This window comes from Cydia splendana, chromosome 26 (genome assembly GCF_910591565.1).
Source record: "Cydia splendana chromosome 26, ilCydSple1.2, whole genome shotgun sequence".
NCBI classification, from domain to species: Eukaryota; Metazoa; Arthropoda; class Insecta; order Lepidoptera; family Tortricidae; genus Cydia; species Cydia splendana.
The window spans coordinates 5,231,803-5,245,207 of record NC_085985.1 but is presented as its reverse complement, the minus strand read 5'-3'; the positions used below and the strand labels follow the sequence as shown (position 1 = coordinate 5,245,207).

General features: G+C 37.4%; 1 long non-coding RNA gene across 1 annotated transcript; it reads left to right on the top strand.

The window, feature by feature from the left end:
- Nucleotides 1-8,366: 8,366 nt before the first annotated feature.
- Nucleotides 8,367-10,554, top strand: LOC134803495 (uncharacterized). The gene is made up of 2 exons (XR_010145995.1): nt 8,367-8,444; nt 10,424-10,554. It is a non-coding gene; the product is annotated as an uncharacterized LOC134803495 (long non-coding RNA).
- The last annotated feature ends 2,851 nt before the right edge of the window (nt 10,555-13,405 follow it).

Here is a 13,405-nt window from a genome sequence, read left to right as displayed (position 1 = left end):
TTAGTTGAATTATGAATCATTTTGAATTATGTATTTGTAAGAAAAGGATAAAACATAATTTAACTAAATCAGGTCTGTATAGTTTTCTTTTTTTTTGATAAAGAAATATTATTTTAAACTATCATTGTACTTACGCACAATATGTAGTAAGCTTAATGTGTGTCTGACATCGTAGAAATTCATGTATTTTAAAACCTACTTACTTAGGGGCTGTCCATAAATTACGTCATCGATTTTTACCGAATTTTGACCCCCCCCCCCCCCCTAAAGTCATCCAAAAATCGTGCTTCGAATGACCCCGTTTCCTCCTACGTTATGCTACCATCATCCGATGCCCAGACCCCCCCCCCCCCCTAATTTGAAATTACGTAATTTATGAATAGCCCCTTAATAATAAGTGACATGAATGCCATCAGGCCATCACTGATAGGTATAAGAATCTTTTTAACAATGAAATTATTATATAATTAATGTCATTAACGGTTCTAACGCGATTAAATTATTTTACCCTTTTCCCGACGTTTCAGCCAAGCCGCACTGTGGGCACGGAAGACTGACGAAATAGGGATGATGACACATGTTGAATTTTATAACAAAACCTAGTAAAATAGATAGCAAATGAGCAATTTATCACAATAATGTGGATATTAAAATAATATATGGAAGTAATACAAAAATTTAACTTCCAAAAAGGAAATAAGTAAGGATACCATTCGATTACTTCTTGTCCAAAAAAAGATTGTATCGCAAATATATACATAAACGCAATATTTCACCGACAAAAACGCAATTTTCTAGTTTCGTCCATACTTCAAGATGGACTCTCAGTGACCTTGACGTCACGTTCACTTATCGTTTCGTTAGGAGCGTTTCGCGAGTGAAGTACGACTGTCGGACTTTGACTATCATTTCTGACTTTTGTATTAGTTTAATGCAATGGGTCCCATATAGACATTTGATCCTAAAAACCGGACAAGTGCGAGTCGGACTCGCCCACCGAGGGTTCCGTACTTTTTAGTATTTGTTGTTATATCGGCAACAGAAATACATCATCTGTGAAAATTTCAACTGCCTAGCTATCACGGTTCATGAGATACAGCCTGGTGACAGACGGACGGACGGACGGACGAACGGACGGACAGCGGAGTCTTAGTAATAGGGTCCCGTTTTTACCCTTTCGGTACGGAACCCTAAAAACCAACCTGATCGATTGATACCATAAATGAAAATTTGTCATCTAGCATTTGTAATTCGGGTTAGACCCGTTGATGACATTAATTATGTCTACAAAACGCGAGGGTTTAAAGTGTTAGAATTCATTATAATTTCTGCATTAATGTCTTTGGGTGAAGAATCAAATTACAGAAGACCGCTTTGGAACGCGCACAGCGAGCTTCGTACGTCGGGCTACGCCCGATTCTTTTTGTACGGCTGTTTCATACATTTTGGCTGATCTGGACTTCTATACCTATTCACGTTATAAAATATTGCAGGTCATGAAGAGTCATGGCAATAACAGTATCACACAATATATTTTTTTCTTTAGTAAATATGTATTTGTAAGTTTAGCTTTTTTTATGCAATAGAAATTGGAGGCAATTTTTTTTGTATCGATAATTTAAATATGTAATTAAATTTAGCTAATTTTCTTAGCCTAAGTAATACCTGAATTAGTACTTATTTATTTATAATATGTAATTGAGTCAATTAATAAGTAACCAATATAAACTGAAATAAATGTCATATACTAAGAAAAAGTGACCAAGGCCTCCAGTGCCCCAGGCTGGAATCGAACCAGCGTCCTCTGCTATCGCGGCAGGTGCCTGAACCACTCGGCCACCGGGCCACAGCGACATTAGTCAAATAGTTATTTTTCTTAGTATATGACATTTATTTCAGTTTATAATTTATATAGTAGTGTTTCTACTTGATAAAAACAAATTAAAATATTTTCTGAAAAATAATTTAATTTGTTCAAATACTTCATAAGTAACCAATATCAACCGCATCTGGTTTATGCGATTAGGAACTTATTTTGAATGGAATAAGGTTCAAATTGCGTATATTTCACGCAATATGTAATAGTACAGTCAGTACGAAATAGGGTCGGCTAAAATGGCAAAATACATCGTAAGACACCTTTGTTACCATAGAAATAAGGATGTGTTCCGATATATTTGACTACTTTGGCCGTCATTATCTATTTGACGTTCACTGTACCATCCATGTAAGCTAAGTAGCAAATTATGAAACTGTAAATTCTTTTTTTTTTTGTTTAATAAGCTCAATTGTATTTTTGATGATGTACATAGGTAGCGGAATGCATGTTTAGAATAATACCTAGAATAAATATTTTGTATTGGTGGTAAACTAATAATTTTGTATTTAAAAAAGACAGCACACCGGCTATGTGTGCGTAGACGTTCACGTGCGCTAAAATGTTGAAGCCGTACACGTCACGCAGGCGGTTTGCCGTCTTTTATAAGGATCTGTATATTACAACACGCATCCAGTGTGCACAGCCCAAATGAAAAATGGAAAACAATCAGTTGCTAGCGGTGGGCTGTTATCCCGTAGTCGCAAGTTCAAGTCTCGCTAGAGACAGTATTTCTTTTCTATTTTATTTTTTCTAAACTGATATTGTAAACTAAATGTACAGCTCTGTATATAATTATGAATATTTCTTGATGTTTTCGATGGAATAATAATATCAGTTGAATTTAATTTAATCATCTGTCACCTCTGTACTTTCCATATACTTGTATTTAGCCTTTTGAACGCTATATCACAGAACAAATAATAGTACTAGGTAGAGAAGACTCACTGTCTAACAAAACGCGTCTGTTACGATCAGCACAGATATGGCCGTTAGGTGGCGACAGCGCCACGCGCGGCTTATGGCTTTCCCCAAAATTGGGGCGGAACGGATGCACTTTTAGCTACCTGTAGCAAAGCGACGAAATCGCGGAGTGAGCCACGCCTGGCTATGTCAAGTAAATAAATAAATAAAATGTAAAGTAAATTTAAACATTTTACATATTTTTCTTAATATGGTCGATTTTCCAACTAAGCTATCAAGGTACCAAGCGAGTCAAGGAATTTGATTATTAAAATTATTAACCTACTATTACTTTTACTTAAATCTGTTAAGACCATAGAGTAATATATAGAAAGAATGACATCAGTTTTCTTAACAAAACACGCGTTATTTCGTAGTCTACATCTAGCGTCTCTTTCTTTACATATATGTATTACTCTATGCCACTCAATGGTATGACGTTCAAAGGCTAAAATTAGGTATCTTGTGTATTTTTCTAATATCTTGCGGGCAATATTGTGTTGTGTACGTGTGTAAATAGTTGGACAAAGATGTGGTTGTGTTGATGTTGAAACCAAATCGAATAAATTGATTATTTTGTACTATCTTACTTATTATTTACACCTATTGACCATGGTAAAAAAATTACTACACACTATTAAATTAAATTAAATTAAATAATTATTTATTTCAGAAATTAAATTTCCATAATATATTAGTAGCTTATGTCTTTCCCATCACGGAACAATGGTGTTCCGGACCTTTTGGAGGCGTGCGCGGAGCCGAAGCCAACACGTAGAGGCCCTTTTGACACTTTAATGAAATGTAAGGGGTACACCGAGCGGATGCTGCCCTTACCCGTGTCATGGGACGCACGCAGAGGCAGCACCCGCCAGGGTGTAAGGGCTATTGAGAGTTGATGGTATCTAAAATGAACTAGGTTATTGGGTGAAAGCGATGGACTAAGTACTGAGCTATGGGGTAAAAAACCGGACGCCTGCCTAATAAAACGGTATGCAATTTTATTTCCTAGCTTATTATTATTACTCTTACCCTATGTTACTAAGTACCTAGTACGTACGAAGCGAAGTACCATTAGACGTGTGCGCCGATTATAAAATGATCGGCGGCGGCGTTTGCCAAAAAATCGGCGGCGGCGGCGTGTTTTCGCTGTGAAATCGGCGTGACCTTGACTTTCAGATTTCTTAAGGAAAATCATTAATTTGTTGTTTTTCGTGAACATTTTATCAATGCAGGTTACTGGTCAGTTATAGTCAGACCGTAAAAAGTCTGCAGCGATTTTGATAGCCCACGCAGTGCAAGTACAGTAGAGTCCGGTTAGTACGACTTCGCTTATACCAACCAACCGCTTATAGCGACGTAAGTATAGGCACTTGTTTGGTTTTAGTACAAGCTACTATGAAAGTACAACCGTTTAGAACGACTCCGCTTATAACGACCGACCGCTTTTAACGACGGAAATTGACACAAAATCCGTCCGTCAAGTTCGGTTACAACGACGAGCGACGTAGTTTTTACAAATAAAATGTTGGTAAGAAACTTACTCCGTCCCGCGCACTCAACTCCTCTCCCCCCTTTGCCAATATGCATGCAGCAAGATGAAATAGTCATGCGACTTTTCGTAATCTTGCAAACAAAATAAAATCTAAATCCCATTATTCAATTGAGCTTAAACTTCATATACACAATTATCTTAGTTGGGTGACAATGCAATATTTCTGTACCTTCGAGCTGATCTGATGATGGACTCAGGGGGTGGCCATAGTAACTGTGTGACAAAACGCATCCTAATTGAGTTTGGGTTTGTAAGAATTGACTCAATTGAGTATAAGTTGCTCGTTGAAACAAAAGTACCTACACAGTCAGCGATAAAAGCTTGAGTGAAAATTGAAATGTTTTTGACTTTTTTGATTGTCGATGTACGATTGTCATCTTGATTAGATTCCCAAAAATTACGACTTTTTATTTTACGGGATTCGAGTAATTTGCGGATGATGAGTCTTACGCGTTGCCTACAAAAGTACCTTCTTCTAAAAACACAAAAGTCTCTCCATTGAAGACAAAGGGTTGTAATACTAACGTAAATAAATATTTTAATTGAAATGTTTTTTTTTCTTTGATTATCGCATATGTATTAATAAATACAAAATGATGTAATTATTTTGTTTTAAAAATACAGTAGAGTCCGGTTAGTACGACTCCGCATATAACAACCAACCGCTTATAGCGACGAAAGTATAGGCACTTGTTTGGTTTTAGTACAAGCTACTATGAAAGCACAACCGTTTATTACGACTCCGCTTATAACGACCGATCGCTTTTAACGACGGAAATTGACTCAAAATCCGTCCATTAAGTCCGGTTACAACGACGAGCGACGTAGTTTTTACAAATTAATTGTTGGTAAGAAGCTTACTCCGTCCCGCGCATCCAACTACCCTCCCCCTTTTGCCTATACGGAGCAAGATGAAATAGTCATGTGACTTTTCGTAATTTTGCAAACTAAATAAAACCCAATTCCCATTATTCAGTTGAGCTTAAACTTCACATACATAATTATGTAAGTATTGGGTGACAATGCAATACATATTTTGGTAGGTAAGTACCTTCGAGCTGATCTGATGATGGACACAGGAGGTGGCCATAGGAACTGTGTGATAAAACAACGTCATCTTGATTAGATCCCCAAGAATTACGACTTTATATTTTACGGGATTCGAGTAATTTGCGGATGACGAGTGAGTACGCGTACCTTGAAAAGTGGCTTCTTCTAAACACACAAGTCTCTCCATTTAAGACAAGGTGTCGTAATACTAACGTAAATAAATATTTTAAAAGAAATGTTTTTTTTCTTCGATTATCGCATAAGTATTAATAAATACAATATGATGTAATTATTTTGATTAAATAAAATATATTAAAATTGGCAGTTCGTTTTGTACGACGTCCGGTTAGTACGACGTAATATCAGCGGTCCCTTGGGCGTCGTTATAACCGGACTCTACTGTATATTTAAATTGGCAGTTCGTTTAGTGCGACGTCCGGTTAGTACGACGTAATATTAGCGGTCCCTTGAGCGTCGTTATAACCGGACTCTACTGTATTTTCAACGTCAAACTTCTATGAAATTATGACGTATACATAACACTTACACTGCGTGGGCTATCAAATCCGCTGCAGACTTTGTTTGGTGCGACTACGTATAGTTTGAATATGCTGTGAGTAAAATAGGGTTTGTAAATGAATATAGGATAAATAAATAAAAATAAATAAATAAATATTATAGGATAATTTTACACAGATCAATCTAGTCCCACGGTAAGCTCTATAAGGCTTGTATTGTGTATAATAACTTATTTTCCCTAGTAACTGGCTTGCATTAAGAGGTTACCTGGTCCCAACGACCTTCGATCTGATCTGTAACTCTCCGTTTTCTCAAGCTTTCCATGGCTTATCCAATTAAAAAGGACGTACTTTAACAAAACAGAACTCCACATATCCTTGACATTTGCTAGACCATAGTGGACTGCTATGGCTTCTTTTTAATGGTTTTCTTGTCGTAGAAGCACCAAGCTCACTGAGATGTATCTTCTCGTTTTCTCATTGCTGAGGCTCGCGACCACATTTAATTTGTCTCCATTTGGTGCGGTCATAAGCCGTATAGACTGCACGGTGCAGACTGCTGCAAGCCGACCTCTTCATAGCGTTCGACCGTCTCACACATGCTCCAACTCGAGCACGTTACCATTCATTCGGCTTTAATTCATGTGTTTCTCCTCTCCACGTCATGCGTTGGATAATATGTCCGAAGAATCTAAGGGCTCACCCATGGCATGTTGGGAAGAGATGACTGGAGATATAGAACTCATTGAGAATGGAGGGGTTTGTTCTTCTAGCTGTCCAAGGTATAAGCAGCACTAGCAGCAGTCTTCGTTCGTTCGTTAACAGTTGACGGTGAATACTTAGGATTACTCATTTACTTTAATTGGTGTGTCAAATAGTTTCTGCAACTAGCTATTTAGTTTCATTTAATTACTAATTGATGTATATTTGACAACTGTAACATAAATAATACAAAAAATCCATTTTGTAGTCCTAAAACCAACTTGGGATAGCTAATTAACAACACTCAAGGTCACGCCGATTTCACGCCGATCATTTATCGGCGGCGGCGGCGTGGTCAAAAAGCCCGGCGGCGGCGGCGCGCCGGCGCGGCGCACACGTCTAAGTACCATGTTACTATACCTACTACAGAAGTAGTGCATAATTATTTTCCTTCGCATTTTCACGAAAACGTACGAACGTCTCTTGCTATTTCAGTCAGTCTCGGTATAAAAAGTGGTACTGAAGTTGATTGAAGTAGCATGACAAATACGAACGTGTCCGCGAAAATACAACTAAAACAATTATGCACTACATCTCGTCAGTTGACAAGCAAAACTCACTAATTACCATTACAAGTTCATAACCACAGTGAACCGTATTAATACAATAATAAAGTTAATTTTTGTTTAATATTTTTTTTGCAATTAGTGAATTTACTTGTCACCTTACAATCTGTACTTTATTTTGGGAGACCGAGGTGAGTTAAAATGGAGGTAGGTTGAAACAAGATCAATTTCAGACCTCTATTACTGTTATTTAAATAATAAAACGACGTTTAGCCGAGTCCCACCATCCGCTGATCTCTCAATACGCGTCCTTTCCTCAAGACAGTCAAGACGATTATAATTACCGCAAAATTGACGTCGTTTCAACTTACCTCAGTCTCCCCTACTAGTTTCTGAGGGCATTGTCTGCGTGGAGTCATGGTATAATAATATACTCCGCCTGGTACTCCATTCCCGTCTTTTCTAGGTCACCTAACTGACACGGGCTTACGTCATCATGCGACAGCGCTATATGATAATATGCGATAGCGCTATATATAGCGGCCATGTTGTTGTGACGTAGCCCCGTGTCACTCTGGGAATGGAAGACCATGTTTTATTAGACTATGCGTGGAGTGATGATTGATAAAAACTATCCTATGACCTCCGGGCCATATTTTTTTTCCATCGTATTTTCTCTCGGATACGTTCGTATTTGTCATGCGACTTCAGTCAACCTCAGTACTTTTTGTACCGAGACTTACTGAAATAGCAAGACACGTCCGTACGTTGCCGTGAAAATACGATAGAAAATAATTGTGACGTCCCACGGGTAAAGGTACCTTATGGCGGTTGGCGCTTACGCTATTATTAACGTCGCTCCAATATTATTGCGGCGCTATGCGACGTAAGCGCCAGCCGCCATAAGGTACCTTTTGCCGTGGAACGTCACAATTATGCACTAGATCTGTATCTCCATATCAAATGTCATCTAAATCAGTTCAGCGGTTTAAGCGTGAAGAGGTAACAGACAGAGTTACTTTCGCAAATATAATATTAGTAGGAAATTTATTTCAACAAATCACATTTTTATGACTAGGTTTTGCAATGTTTTTATTGATATCAACACGTTTTATAGGTTCAGTAGTCGTAACGGTACGATAAGCAGTGCATAAAAGTCGCCATGTACAGTGGTTTAATAATAAAATTGATAGTATTCATGATTTTCGCTCAAAGTAAGTATACTAAGTGTATTAATTAGTGAGTATTATATTCTTTGAAGTGTATACTCTAAATCATAATTAGATTCCAAAAAAAGTAAGTCAATGTTGCCACTGTTTACTAGCGCGTCTTGTATTTATGTAAAAATAAGTAAATAAAAGTTCTTTTCATATCTCATGCTCTGAAAGTGGGTTGTTTTTGTTCTAAAAGGTGCGCAGAAAGTGATACGTTTATGCTCTAGCGCAGAAAAGTGGTGTACTCCTCTGCGTCCCCGTCCCACAAACAACTGGGCGGAAACAAAATGGAAAAATAGTGTCTTTATTTCCTCGCCTGGAACAATTGGTAATTGTTTAATTTTACTAATCCCACGTTGATCCTTTTTTTATAAAAAATTATGTAAGTAAATTGTTAAAAACAAATTATTCTTGATTTCTTTCGTTGAATTCTATTTACTCGATTTCATAAGGCGGGAACCAAAAGGAATACACCAAAAATATTTTTTTAAACCTTACACTTGCGTAAATGAGCAAAGGCAGAATCTTATACAGCCACAGTTAAACGTTTGTACGATATTAAATTGGTTTTTAAAGTTATTTAGCACTATATTCATGAAAATTAAATAAAATACAAAATAAAAATGTATTATATTATTAATTAAATTGTTATTTAATATTTAAAATACTTTTATATGTTATTACGTGGTGCGGCGCACCAAGGTCGCGGTGCGGTCCGGTAGTCTGTTGCGGCTTTTAGAACGAAAAAGTATAAAATTAAAAAGTAAGAGGCAATCCCCCTTGTTTTCATACTATAATGAACAAATCATTTTAAAATGACTGCAGGTTGTTAAAAAATGTGTGTTTTCGTAAATATTGCAATCTAAATTATTTTCGCTAGGGGTATTAATCTTCACACATGTACTTAAAGTCTCCGATTGCAAGTAAGTCCTGAGGAAAAAAATCATGGCTGTAGGTCTATTGGGTAAGTACTTCAATTACTGATTTTGCGAAATTGCCTTGTCTTGTTTGGTTTCCTCGCATTCGATATGAAAAGTAGAGTGTTTAACTCGGGTGAAAGGCACCATTTCCGTCTCGGACCTACCTCGACAGAAATGGATGCCTTTCAACCCTTGGTTAACAATCTACTATTTTTAAATCGTAGGAGTAAAATTACCAATAAATAAATTAGCTTAGCGTGTTTATTTATAAAAAGAAATTTACTCTTTTACAAACAAATTATTGCAGTGGCAACATTGTCTTACTTTTTTTGGAATCTAATTACGACTCGGAGTTTAAAAATTGCCAATATTCTTTAACCTTTTTCTAGGCCGCAAGGAACTACAGATCAAAGAGTAGTATAATATATAAAGTAGCTACAGATGTCGTGCATGATTGTTTTCCATCGTATTTTCAAGGAAACGTATGAACGTGTCTTGCTATTTCAGTCAGTCTCGGTACAAAAAGTACTGACGTTGATTTAAGTAGCATGACAAATACGAAAGGTCATAATGCTGACCGAGGTCGCGGTCCAAGACGCCAGTCTGTTACGGCCTTAATGTTCGCACCCGTTGACCGACCTCCCTACAATAATGCTTGGTCATAGACTAGGAATCCTCTAGACCGAGTTTAGAGCAATTATTTCATGCAACCGATGATGCCAAAATGCGGGGGTGCACGGGACGAGGTGAGCGAGATTCCGTGCCGTGATTGGTCCGTTCAAATACACGGACGACTCGAACATGGAATAAAATTACCGTATGCGTGGCAGAGGGGGTAGCGCGATTATGCTAAGTCTTGCACACCTTGGTGAACAAAGAGAACAGTAAGTATCCCGTGAGTAGTATAGATCGTGAAGGTGCGGGCGCCGTACGCCTGCCGCCCGCACCTTCCCCGCCACCCTTAGTCGTCCTACCCCGTCGCCCCGTACCGCGCAGGCGAGGACTCATTTTAGTGGTCGGTCTATAGTAGATATAATAATAATATTTACTAATTTTCAGTGTTGTTAGCTCAAAAGGTAGACTACCCAGATTTGAGATACGACCTACCGTCCACCAACGAGGACACTGGGGAGGAATAGAAGACATGCAAAACCTCATACATACATACATAATATATTAGTGTAATTTTATTTCCGTACTTTTATATATTACTAGCTTTTGCCCGCGACTTCGTCTGCGTGGAATTAGTGACAGCAGCTAAAGTTGGTATAGCACCTGGATAATGCTAATAGCAATCATTCAATTCGCGCATTGCTTACTTCAATTATTAGGCAATTCACTAACTCTCAATTCCACTCCCCTTTGCACTCTCTTCAGGGATGATTTCCGAGATAAAAACTATCCTATAGTCAGACCGTAAAAAGTCTGCAGCGATTTTGATAGCCCCTGCAGTGCAAGTGTCATTTTAAACGTCAAACTTCTATGAAATTATGACGTATACATAACACTTACACTGCGTGGGCTATCAAATCCACTGCAGACTTTGTTTGGTGCTACTATATGTCCTTCCCCGGGACTCAAACTATCTCTATTAATGTAGTAAATAAAGGTAGTGGACCCCGCAGTAATTCCTCAGCCAGAAAAAACTTTACAGTATGATAAAGTATCAATAAATAATAAGTATTGTATAAATATCCAAAGAATAATAATAATAGAATTAAAGTAAATACCTAAAGTCTCAAATCGTTAATATCTTTTTACAGAAAAATGCTCCGTTCAAACTTTCTTCACCGGACATATTCATGTAACGTATTGCAACAATATATGAAATATCCAAAAAAATATCCCAGCAGAAATACCAATATTAATAAAATATAATTTTTTGGTGTGTCTTGGACCGGAAAATTGCTCAGTCTAATTTTTTCACTGGAATGCCAGCTTATTGCCGTTTTATATCTACAAAATGAAAATCCAAAAAAATTACCATGTAACTATACTATTTTCAGAAATTGCCTTTTTACTCGCTGTGGAAAATTTCTCTATCCATTTTATTTATTGAATTAAGTTCACAGTTTTCTTTCCATTCATCTATAAAAACATCCAAAAAAATAACGAGCGCATTAAAAACGAAACATAACGGGAACAGTGTGTAGGGAGCGGAGTACAAGCGGGGTGCGTGAGCGGTACCGGCCGCCGCCCGCGCGCGCGCCGCGCCTCGCCCTATACTACCCGGCGGTGGCGGCTTGCTGCTTTTCTATACTAAAAAACGTAATTCAAGACCAAAAAAACTTACTACAATGTTGCCACTGCTGCAATATTTTTTTTGTAAAATATACTTGGTCAAGCAAATCTTGTCAGTAGAAAAAGGCGGCAAATTTAAAAAATGTAGCGAAGGATTATCGTCCCATAGTTTTTTTTTATCGTTTCAACCTTATTGTCAATGTCAAAACTGGTCGTAATGGTTTAGTAGTGTATTTGATGTCGGTTGTTATTAACGTCTTTAGCGTGATATTATTCTAATCAAAGTTATATGAAACTACGTTAATATAATTATATTATTCGGTACAAAGAAAACGCAAAAAATCACTAAATGTAGTGTAAAGAATCACACACTAGTGACAACGACAACTCCCTTCTTATGGCTCCTCTACAGCTCTACACGATGGGCCAGCGCCGGCCACTCCAAGGGACGCATTTAAGCGTTAGAGGGAGCAAGTGATATTGCTATCTCATTCTACCGCATGGCTGCGTCCCTTGGAGTGGCCGGCGCTGGCCCATCGTGTAGAGGAGCCATTAAGTGCAGGCTGCGGGTCACGCGGTCGGGTCGTACTAGAAGCACAAGGACGCTAATCTGCACTAAACTGCTAAAGGAAGACGGTACATTATTGCGTAACCGCGGGATGGATTTATCTTCGCTTCCAAAATTTCGGTGTCCTGGATGATATTTCTTTTGGATATTTTGGATTTAAGTGTATACGTGACTACTCAGTATATATTTAAAAAGAAATCAGGCTGAGAAATTTTCCACTCTCAGTTTTTAATAGTTCTAAAATACATAAATTTGGGTATGCATTTTTTTTGGATTTTCTTACCCTCTACGCTAAATTATATTCTAAGATCATATAAGAAGAAAAAATTGACAGAGCAATTTTCCGATGAAAATGAGCACCAAAAAAAGGAATTATCATAAAAAAATATTCTCATGTTTGACAAAAGTTTTTGATTTTTTTCTAGTATCACATGCTGATACAAATAACTTATTTGGTAAAATAATTTTGGACGGAGGAATTACTCGGTTCAATATATAAACAGATTTGTATTTTTACGTATAAAAACCTAACTTAGGAGTGTTTTTTTTTTTGGATATTTCATATGTTAGTTTCGGCTCATACTATACAATAACCAAGCAAAATTTCATCGACTGAGGAATTAATGCATGGGTCTCCATACAACATCTTGCTTCGTTTACTCCACTATATACCACAACTAAATCGGTTCAGCGTGAAGAGGTTAGTAACAGACGGACACTTTCGCCTTTATAATATTAGTATGGATTGTTTCGAATTATTAAAAAGCTCAAGTTTTCATGGTGTTCGTACAGCCTGGCAAAAAAGAGTAGAAATTAAAAAGTGGCGTCCCGTTTTCTTATATAAATTGATTTTAAAGGGACGACACTACAGTGTTGCCACTTTTTAATTTCTACTCTTTTTGCCAGGCTGTATATTCGGTCGTTCGTTGGTCCACGTAGCAAATGTATTAACTTTAACTCCCATGTAAATTGGGCCCAACTTTAGGGTACAGACGTAGTGCATAATCGTTTACCATCGTATTTTTCGAAACGTTCGTAGTCATGCTACTTCAGTCAACCTCAGTACTTTTTGTACCAACACTGACTGAAATAACAAGACACGTTTCCGTGAAAATACGATGGAAAATAATTATGCACTACATTTGTACCCATATGATAGGTACATATATGTATCTTGCCATTTATTCCAGGCATTTGCGGATATTCAAACAATTGGAAACAAAAACAAATAA